Here is an 11,539-nt window from a genome sequence, read left to right as displayed (position 1 = left end):
ACTATTATCCAAAATGCAAACAATGAACTAATCCCTACTAGGGTAGTCACTGGTTGGCGAATGTGCATAGATTATAGGAAATTGAATAGTGCTACCAGAAAAGACCATTTTCCTCTCCCTTTCATCGACCAAATGTTAGAAAGGTTAGCAAAACACTCTTATTTCTGTTATCTAGATGGGTATTCAGGGTTCTTTGAAATTCCTATTCACCCAGAAGACCAAGAAAAGACAACATTCACTTGCCCCTATGGAACATTTGCATATAGGAGAATGCCTTTTGGTTTTTGTAATGCCCCTGCTACCTTTCAAAGATGCATGATGGCTATTTTTTTTATTATATTGAAAATATCATGGAAGTTTTTATGGATGATTTTTCTGTCTACAGAACTACTTTTGATGATTGCCTAGCTAATTTATCTAAGGTGTTGCAAGGATGTGAAGAATCATACCTGGTCCTAAATTAGGAAAAATGCCACTTTATGGTAAGGGAAGGTATAGTTTTGGGACATTTGATATCAGAAAGAGGAATTGAGGTTGATAAGGCAAAAATTGAGATCATTGAAAATATGCCACCACCAACATCAGTCAAGGGAGTACGAAGCTTTTTGGGACATGCAGGGTTCTACAGAAGATTCATTAAAGACTTTTCCAAAATAGCTAAGCCACTTACCAACCTGTTAAGTCAAGATGTTCCCTTTAATTTTGATGAAAATTGCCTTGTCTCCTTTAACAAGATCAAAGAAGCCCTGATATCAGCGCCAATAATGCAGCCACCAAATTGGGAGCTACCATTCGAGGTGATGTGTGATGCAAGTGACTTTGCAGTTAGAGCGGTGCTCGGGCAAAGAAAAGATAAAAAGCTCCATGCCATTTATTATGCTAGCAAGACACTCGATGACGCGCAAATCAATTATGCTACCACAGAGAAGGAATTCCTAGCAATTGTGTTTGCAATGGACAAATTCAGATCTTACCTAATTAGGTCAAAAGTCATCGTATTCACAGATCATGCTGCCATCTGATACCTTTTGAACAAGAAGAAAGCAAAACCAAGGCTGATTCGATGGATTTTACTCCTACAAGAATTTGACCTTGAAATCAATGACAAAAAGGGATCCGAAAATGTAGTAGCTGACCATCTTTTTAGGCTAAAATTTGAGTACATAAGAGACTTCGAGGATTTGCCAATTGATGACTCATTTCCTGATGAGCAATAACTAGCATTCTCCCAGACTCCATAGTATGCTGACTTTGTTAATTTTCTTATATGCAGGGTATTACCTCCAAACATGACTCATCAGCAAAGGAAGAAATTCCTACATGATGTGAGATATTACACATGGGAGGAACCTCTACTATACAAGAGATGTAATGATGGGCTGATAAAAAGATGCATACCAGAGGAAGATATGGAAAGCATCCTCCAGCACTGCCATTTATCACTATATGGAGGACACTTTGGCACCACAACAACAACAGCAAAAATTTTACAAGCTGGATTTTACTGGCCACATTTGTTTAAGGATGTAAGATCCTTTGTGTTAGCTTGTGACCAATGCCAAAGAACAGGTAACACTTCAAGAAGGAATGAAATGCCACTGCATGGTATACTTGAGGTAGAATTGTTTGATGTATGGGGGATAGACTTCATAGGCCCATTCCCCTCTTCCCATGGAAACAAGTATATTCTGGTTGGTGTTGATTATGTGTCGAAATGGGTAGAAGCAATAGCCACACCAACCAACGATGCTAGAGTGGTCACAAGGTTCCTTAAGAAGAATATCTTCACAAGATTTGGCACACCATGAGCAATAATTAGCGATGGAGGAAGTCACTTCTGCAACCAATAATTCGAAACACTACTGAAAAAGTATGGAGTGACTCACAAGGTGGCCACACATTATCATCCTCAAACTAGCAGCCAAGTAGAAATTTCAAACAGGGAACTGAAGCGAATTCTAGAGAAAACTGTAAATAAATCCAGAAAGGATTGGTGCATGAAGTTAGATGATGCACTATGGGCATACCGCACTGCATATAAATCCCCTATTGGCACAACACCCTTTCGACTGGTTTATGGAAAATCATGCCATCTGTAACACCCCTCTCCCGTCTACAGTGTAGCCGGATAAGGTGTGCTACATTCGGTGCCGGAGCACCCTATCCTGTCTTATCATTACAATATTAATTTAATATCCATTTAATTTTATTATCTCACTTGTAGAAATTTTTTTTTTATCCCATTTCATTTTTTTTTTAAATTTTTTTCTTTATGGAGACCCAGACAGAGTCCCCTCTATTCTATTAGTGCATTATGGGTTTCATATTACCTGTTAAAACAATTTATATCCATTTCATCATGTCACTTCTCATGCTCATATCAATTTCAAGAAAATAAATTATATTTCATTCATATAAAGTTTACATATACAATAATTTACAATTTATATACAATCCAAAATTATTTACATCATTTACTTATGTACAGTGATCCAAAATGCAAAATTTAAATACACATGTGCCCTACCCAAAATGAACTGGTGAGGTGACACCGACCCTGTAGCAGATCTGATCCTCTCCTACTACTACTGCGGTTGCCGGTGCTCTCCTGTACCTACGCGATGGAAAAACCAATGCGCTAAATATTTCTGCTTAGTGGTGCAATAATTTGAAATAAAATAACTAAGAATTGAAATAATTATCTCATATATAATCTTATAAAGATGTGTAAGATTTCATAAAATTAAAATTTTTTACATATTTCTAAAACTTTGGGAGCAATTACTTAATCAGGGTCTTTTTTATTCATTTGTTCCATTCTCAGTCCTATTATATTTATCTATGCCCAAGTAACCTATGACAGACTACAAAGACTGGATACACAGGAGTATACTAGTTAGACAGCCGTATGTCTAACATGTATGCAACGATCATATCAAGCACAAGGCCAGCGGGCAGGCATAAGCCAGAAATAATAAAAATTGGCACTATTGCCATCGGGCAGACATAAAGCCAGTAGAACAATCATCTTAAACATATGTTATCTGTCAATGATTATCCCTGTGGGCGGTACTGCAATATATAGTCCCTAATTGGTATACCAATAGATCCAAGCTATATAAATGAGTCTAGGTGTACCTTGGGCAGAATAGTATTATTAAGTATTTATAATTTCATTAATTCATGTTATTTTTATGCTTAACAATTTATTCTAATTCATTTCATATTATATGCCTAGTTGTTTTATGGACTTTTCTTTAGGTCCAGATTTGGTGCACTGTCTTTACATAGCAGATTGACTAGGATGTGGCCATTGTTTGGCCACACTCCCTTCCTAGAATTTGTTTCTCTATGTCTTATAGTCACTCAGAAATTTTTATTACAATTTTTCAAGTTTTGTAGAATTAATTATGGCCAAATCACTGGCCTGGACTCATGTACCCTGTTCTACCAGGACTCATGTTCAGATCAGAAATTTTGACTCCCATTTTAGGGTTCTTATGTTCATAATTTGAGGACCAAGTCTGAAACAAAGTTGGAGCCCTATTTCTTAGGGTTCCAGATCAGTATGGCTCAACCTAATTGGAGTTTTCTAGTAGGAGATATAGCTAAATGAGTGTTCTGAGGTCAAATGGTTCTTTTGAAAATTTCCAGAATTTATATATTAAATTAACCTAGTCAATTGACCTATTTCCATTAGTTTCTGGGGTTGGTTCAAAAGACCAATTTTGTAGATCTATGTCTTATAGAAATTTTGCCACTAGTTTCATTGAATTTGAGTTTTTTTAGATCAAGTTGTGGCTATTTTGCCAAAACTGGTCGGGTGAGCTCTAGTCCAGGAAATTCTGGGCAGAATGGTGCAGGTCAGTTTTGTGTTCTAACTTGAGGGAACAATTTCATTTTGTTTGAGACATTTCTAGGCTTAGTGTTCTCAATGAAAGTTGTAGTCCTAGGTCTAATCTTTCCAATGGTATAAAATTCAGGTCATTTGGACCTGTCTAGAGGGAGTTATGGCCATTTAAACATTTACTGTTCATTTGGTCATTTTTTCCAGGTCCAGAATAGGGTTACCCAGATTCAAGCAAATTTTAGGCCAGGTTAGGGACAATTTTTGGGCATGGTTCCTTCATAAAAAATGTGACAAAATGTCCTAGGTTTCATCTGCAATTGGCCTCACACCAATTGGAGCAACATAACTCTACTTATGACTGTTTAATCTTGCTGGACTCATAGGTCCAGAATTCATGCACATGAAACATCACTTCCAATATTCCATCCTCCTTACTCCCAACTACAATTTATCACTCATAACACTTCAAATGATCAGCAAACAATCTCAACAAAATCAATCTCAAGCCATATCACCAAGGTAACAAAATTAACTCAGACCCTAACTCTCATTCCTCAATTCATATAAACACATGCCAATCAAATTGTTCATCACAATTACTCATCAATATTCCTAATAAACACAACTAATTTCATCAAAACCATCAAACCACAACTCTTATCATGGCTGCCAAAATTTAATAAGTTCCTATCCCTATGAATTTCTTTTAATTTCATATCAATCTAACTCATTTTAGCAAGCTTGTCATGCTTAGAAAAGAAATAGAAGTGTATTAGTGCACTAACCTCTTTAATCACTTCTTGACTTTGACAAAACTTCAATATTCTTCAATTCTTTTGCTCCTAATCACTCAAGCTAGGTCAAATATCAAAGTTTTATGTTGGAGACTATGGAAATTATGGTAAGAATTCAAGGAAAATGAAGCTTAGAAAAAGAAAATCAATGGTGGAAGAAAACTCAAAGGGTTTGGCCAAAGGGAGCTCAAAGAGGAAGAAGATGATTTTTATGAATTTTTGTCTCTTTTTAAACTCTCTTCTTATCCCTTTAATTGGTTGTTAATTTCCTATTGGTCCACAATTTTTTTTAATGATTTCATATGACATCAAACATATAAAGTAATAATATTCTTTTCTTTTCTTTTCTTTTCTTTTCTTTTCTTATTTTCTTACACAATTTCATGTTTTTAATTCATTTTATATATTTTAATCTCTCTTATTTTAAATGACATTTATGTCAAAATTCAACTCTAGAGTTGAAATGACCAAAATGCCCTTCTTTAAGCTCACTGGGTTATTTTTGGTTTGTATCGATAAATAAATTTTTTTTGAATTTTCTTTGACATTTTTAATGTCTTTTAAACCTCAATAACTATTCACTGGAGTCCTAAAAATTATTTCACAGGATTCCTCGCAGGTCTGGGGTCGACAACTGTCTTCGCAATCACTTCCCCGTGAGGTCACCCATCACTATGACTCCGGCTCATTTAACTCATTTGCAATTCATTTCTTGTATTTTACCTTAATTTTATTTGGTCTTGATTCAGTTAATTTATGCCTCCTCACTCTAGTTGGAGTGTATTTTCAATCATCCTAGCTGTCCGGATAGACGTTAGTCACCGAAACAGTAGAATGTACAGACTACCTAAAGTGAGGGCGTTACAATTCTTCCCTTCTAATAAAAATTTCATCCTCAAAATTTACTCAGTGTAAATAGTCGAGGAACTGCACCTATCCTCTTTCATCTCGTCTACAGGGTCTATCATTACATATACTAAAGTATTATAAAGAGAAATATACCTCGAACAACATCTGCCGGCTCTGGCTCCTCCTGTGCCCTCATAGCATATACACGGGGTGCTACTTGGGCCTCGGGTCGCTCAATGGTCTCAAAAGCTAGTCTCTGTGATATACCCGTCGCCTTTGGCCTCACAGGTTGTCTACCCCTCTGAGCTGTAGGGGCAGATCTCTCAGTCGGTGGTGGGGCAATGGGAACGCTCCGGTGGGGACAATCCTGTAGGAAATGATCAGTAGCTCCGCATCGGAAGCATCCCCTGGTCAGCAATCGGCACTCTCCTAGGTGCCTCCTCTCACAGTAGGTGCATAATGGTATGGAGGTAAATCCTTTTGCTGCGATGCCTGGAGAACTCCCCACTGATGCTCTGGACTGTCCTCCTCTCCGAGTAAACTGAGACCCCTGTCTCTAGCCCTGGCCCTGGGAAACCTTGGGCCTCTTACCTTCAGAAACTGGTGTACTGGACTGACCTTGTCTAGAACTCCTCTTTCGTTGTCTATCTCTCCTAGACTACTCCTCATTCCGTACTCTCTCTACATTAAGTGATGCAGCCACTAGCCGGGAGAAATTCGTATATCCATGTACCGTCACTATAATTCTGATATTATTGTTCAGCCCATCCTCAAACCTACGGCACCTCTCTGCCTCTGTAGGCATTACCTCTCGTGCATATCTACCCAGCCTCACAAACTCTCTCTCATACTCAGAGACCATTAACTGTTTCTGCCTCAAGGTCAGAAACTCTCTCCTTTAGGCCTCTAAGTATATATGATTAATATACTTCTTTCTGAACTCAGTCTGAAAGAAATCCCAAGTAACTCCGTCGGCTGTACTGTTCTAGACACTGTATCCCACCACTGGTAGGCCTCCTCCTGTAGTGACGATAGAGCGTACTCTAGTTGCTGCTCTGGCATGCAATGTAACTGCCTTAGCACTCTCTTAGTCTGCTCTAGCCAATGCTCAGCAGCGGATGGGTCATCTTCCTTCTTTTCCATAAAGTCAACGGCCCCATACTTTCTTAACTTCTCTAGTGGGGACCGTTGTGTAGGCTGTGGGGTGGCTCCGGTAAACTAGCGGAGCATCTGAGTCATTTGCTCCAAAAACGCCTGCTGTGTTCTACCCGCTCTACCCCGGGATGACTCCTCTCTCCTGTCTCGCCCCTGACTATGGACAGGTGCATGACTACCAATCTCCTCCTCCTCCACTGGTCTGTAAGACCCTTCCTCTGAAGGATCGGACTCCATCAATCCTATAAAACAAATAAAGAATAGATCTGCATTAGTGTTACCTCGACTCCTAAATAAGGGCTCATGCATGTTATGCACACTATATCTTTCTATCTATCTATGCCTAGGAATGCCTAAACCTTTGCTCTGATACCAATAAATGTAACACCCCTCTCCCATCTACAGTGTAGTCGAGTAAGGTGTGCTACATTCGGTGCCGGAGCACCCTATCCTGTCTTATCATTACAATATTAATTTAATGTCCATTTAATTTTATTATCTTACTTGTAGAATTTTTTTTTATCCCATTTCATTTTTTTTTAATTTTTTTCTTTATGGAGACCCAGACAGAGTCTCCTCTATTCTATTAGTGCATTGTGGGTTTCATGTTACCTGTTAAAACAATTTATATCCATTTCATCATGTCACTTCTCATGCTCATATCAATTTCAAGAAAATAAATTACATTTCATTCATATAAAGTTTACATATACAATAATTTACAATTTATATACAATCCAAAATTATTTACATCATTTACTTATGTACAGTGATCCAAAATGTAAAATTTAAATACACATGAGCCCTACCCAAAATGAACTGGTGAGGTGACACCGACCCTGTAGCAGATTTGATCCTCTCCTACTACTGCTGCGGTTGCGGGTGCTCTCCTATACCTACGCGATGGAAAAACTAACGTGCTAAGCATTTCTGCTTAGTGGTGCAATAATTTGAAATAAAATAACTAAGAATTGAAATAATTATCTCATATATAATCTTATAAAGATGTGTAGGATTTCATGAAATTAAAATCTTTTACATATTTCTAAAACTTTGGGAGTAATTACTTAATCAGGGTCTTTTTGATTCATTTGTTCCATTCTCAGTCCTATTATGTTTATCTGTGCCCAAGTAACCTATGACAGACTATGAAAACTGGATACACGGGAGTATACTAGTTAGACAGCCCTATGTCTAACATGTATACAACATGTCATATCAGGCACAAGGCCAGTGGGCAGGCATAAGCTAGTAATAATAAAAATTGGCACTATGGCCATTGGGCAGGCATAAAGTCAGTAGAACAATCATCTTAGACATATGTTGTCTGTCAATGATTATCCCTGTGGGCAGTACTGCAATATGTAGTCCCTAATTAGTATACCAATAGATCCAAGCTATATAAATGAGTCTAGGAGTACCTTGGGCAGAATAGTATTATTAAGTATTTATAATTTCATTAATTCATGTTATTTTTATGCTTAAAAATTTATTCTAATTCATTTCATCTTATATGCCTAGTTGTTTTATGGACTTTTCTTTAGGTCCAGATTTAGTGCACTGTCTTTACATAGCAGATTGACCAGGATGTGGCCACTGTTTGGCCACACTCCCTTCATAAAATTTGTTTCTCTATGTCTTATAGTCACTCAGAAATTTTTATTACAATTTTTCAAGTTTTGTAGAATTAATTATGGCTAAATCACTGGCCTGGACTCATGTACCCTGTTCTACCAGGACTCATGTTTAGATCAGAAACTTTAACTCCCATTTTAGGGTTCTTATGTTCATAATTTGAGGACCAAGTCTAAAACAAAGTTGGAACCCTGTTTCTTAAGTTCCAGATCATTATGGCTCAACCTAATTGGAGTTTTCTAGTAGGAGATATAGCTAAATGAGTGTTCTGAGGTCAAATGGTTCTTTTGAAAATTTCCAGAATTTATATGTTAACTTAACCTAGTCAATTGACCTATTTCCGTTGGTTTCTAGGGTTGGGTCAAAAGACCAATTTTGTAGATCTATGTCTTATAGAAATTTTGCCACTAGTTTCATTGAATTTGAGTTTTTATAGACCAAGTTATGGCTATTTTGCCAAAACTGGTCAGGTGAGCTTTAGTCCAGGAAATTTTGGACAGAATGGTGCAGGTCAGTTTGGTATTCTAACTTGAAGGAACAATTTCATTTTGTTTGAGGCATTTCTGGGCTTGGTGTTCTCAATGAAAATTGTAGTCCTAGGTCTAATCTTTCCAATGGTATAAAATTCAGGTCATTTGGACCTGTCTAGAGGGAGTTATGGCCATTTGAACATTTGCTGTTCATTTGGTCATTTTTTCTAAGTCCAGAATAGGGTTACCCAGATTCAAGCAAATTTTATGCTAGGTTAGAGACAATTTTTGGGCATGGTTCCTTCATGAAAAATCTGATAAAATGTCCTAGATTTCATCTCCAATTGGCTTCACACCAATTGGAGCAACATAACTCTACTTATGACTGTTTAATCTTGCTAGACTCATAGGTCCAGAATTCATGCACATGAAACATCACTTCCAATATTCCATCCTTCTTACTCTCAACTACAATTTATCACTCATAACACTTCAAATAATCAGCAAACAATCTCAACAAAATCAATCTCAAGCCATATCACCAAGGTAACAAAATTAACTCAGACCCTAACTCTCATTCCTCAATTCATATAAACACATGCCAATCAAATTGTTCATCACAATTACTCATCAATATTCCTAATAAACACAACTAATTTCATCAAAACCATCAAACCACAACTCTTATCATGGCTGCCGAAATTTAATAAGTTCCTATCCCTATGAATTTCTTTTAATTTCATATCAATCTAACTCATTTTAGCAAGCTTGTCATGCTTAGAAAAGAAATAGAAGTGTATTAGTGCACTAACCTCTTTAATCACTTCTTGACTTTGACAAAACTTCAATATTCTTCAATTCTTTTGCTCCTAATCACTCAAGCTAGGTCAAATAGCAAAGTTTTATGTTGGAGACTATGGAAATTATGGTAAGAATTCAAGGAAAATGAAGCTTAGAAAAAGAAAATCAATGGTGAAAGAAAACTCAAAGGGTTCGGCCAAAGGGAGCTCAAAGAGGAAAAAGATGATTTTTATGAATTTTTGTCTCTTTTTAAACTCTCTTCTTATCCCTTTAATTGGTTGTTAATTTCCTATTGGTCCTTAATTTTTTTTAATGATGTCATATGACATCATAAATATAAAGTAATAATATTCTTTTCTTTTCTTTTCTTATTTTCTTACACAATTTCATGTTTTTAATTCATTTTATATATTTTAATCTCTCTTATTTTAAATGACATTTATGTCAAAATTCAACTCTAGAGTTGAAATTACCAAAATGCCCTTCTTTAGGCTCACCGGGTTATTTTTGGTCTATATCGATAAATAAATATTTTCTAAATTTTCTTTGACATTTTTAATGTCTTTTAAACCTTAATAACTATTCACTGGAGTCCCAAAAATTATTTCACAGGGTTCCTCGCTGGTCTGGGGTGGGCAACTGTCTTCGCAGTTGCTTTCCCGTGAGGTCACCCATTGTTATGACTCCGGCTCATTTAACTCATTTGTAATTCATTTCTTGTATTTTACCTTAATTTTATTTGGTCTTGATTCAGTCAATTTATGCCTCCTCACTCTAGTTGGAGTGTAGTTCCAGTCATCCTAGCTGTCCGGACAGACGTTAGTCCCCAGAACAGTAGAATGTACGGACTACCTATAGTGAGGGCGTTACACCATCTCCCTGTTGAACTTGAGCATAAAGCTTACTAGGCAATTCAGATCCTAAACTTTGTCCTCAAAGCTGCTGGTGAAAAAAGGCTCCTACAACTGAATGAGTTAGAAGAAATCCGACAGGATGCATACGAAAATGCCAAAATCTTCAAAGATAAAACCAAAAGATGGCATGATAGACGCATAGCAAGGAAAGAAATAAAAAAAGGAGACCTTGTCCTGTTATTCAACTCTAGATTAAAACTCTTTCCAGGGAAGCTAAAATTAAGATGGTCTGGACCTTTTAAGGTCACCTAAGTCTTCTCACATGGAATAGTAGAAGTATGGAGCAACACCTCAGAAGCATTTAAGGTCAATAGGCAGAGACTGAAGCCTTACTTTCAAGGGGAACCCATAGAGAATGGAGTCAATTACACCCTCGACCATCCTACTGACAGACCATAAATAAGCAAAGTCCGGCTAAAGACTATAAACAAGCACTTTTTGGGAGGCAACCCAAAATTTTTCTGAACTTTTCTTCTTTTTCTTTTTCATATTAATTTTTGTTTCATACTCATTAGTATTTCATTTTGTAAGACCTTCCAGAAAAGCAAGAGGGAGTAGATAACAAGAGAGGAGAGGAATCACCAAGTCAGAACCACAAAAGAGAAGATTGGACAAAACCAGGGAAGTAGCTCTATTGCTAACCTTTGCATCCATTTCTTGTGTTGTGATAATAAAAATTTTCATTTGGAAAAAATTTGGAAAATCAGAAAAGTACATGGGTCGTGTACTGGTTTCACACGCCCCGTGTAACTTTCTAGAAATCCATAAATTTCTTGCAATTTTAACTCTTAGAGAGACAAAAAGTTACACGGGTCCACAGCCCAACTTACACAGACCGTGTAATGTTGCTAGCAGAATAACTTGAGGATAAAAAGTTACACGGGCCCTCTTTGTATTTGACACGGGGCATGTAACATGTCCAGCAAAGCAACTCGAGAGACAGAAAGTTACACGGGTCCCAGAGCTCAATTACACAGGCCATGTACTATGACAGAATTTGAAATTTTCAGGCAAAAATTTACACGGCCCTACATGTCGGGACCCGTGTAGTGCTACATGACCCGTGTATCA

The sequence above is a fragment of the Hevea brasiliensis genome, chromosome 11 (genome assembly GCF_030052815.1).
Source record: "Hevea brasiliensis isolate MT/VB/25A 57/8 chromosome 11, ASM3005281v1, whole genome shotgun sequence".
NCBI lineage: Eukaryota > Viridiplantae > Streptophyta > Magnoliopsida > Malpighiales > Euphorbiaceae > Hevea > Hevea brasiliensis.
Note: the sequence above shows the minus strand (reverse complement) of the source record.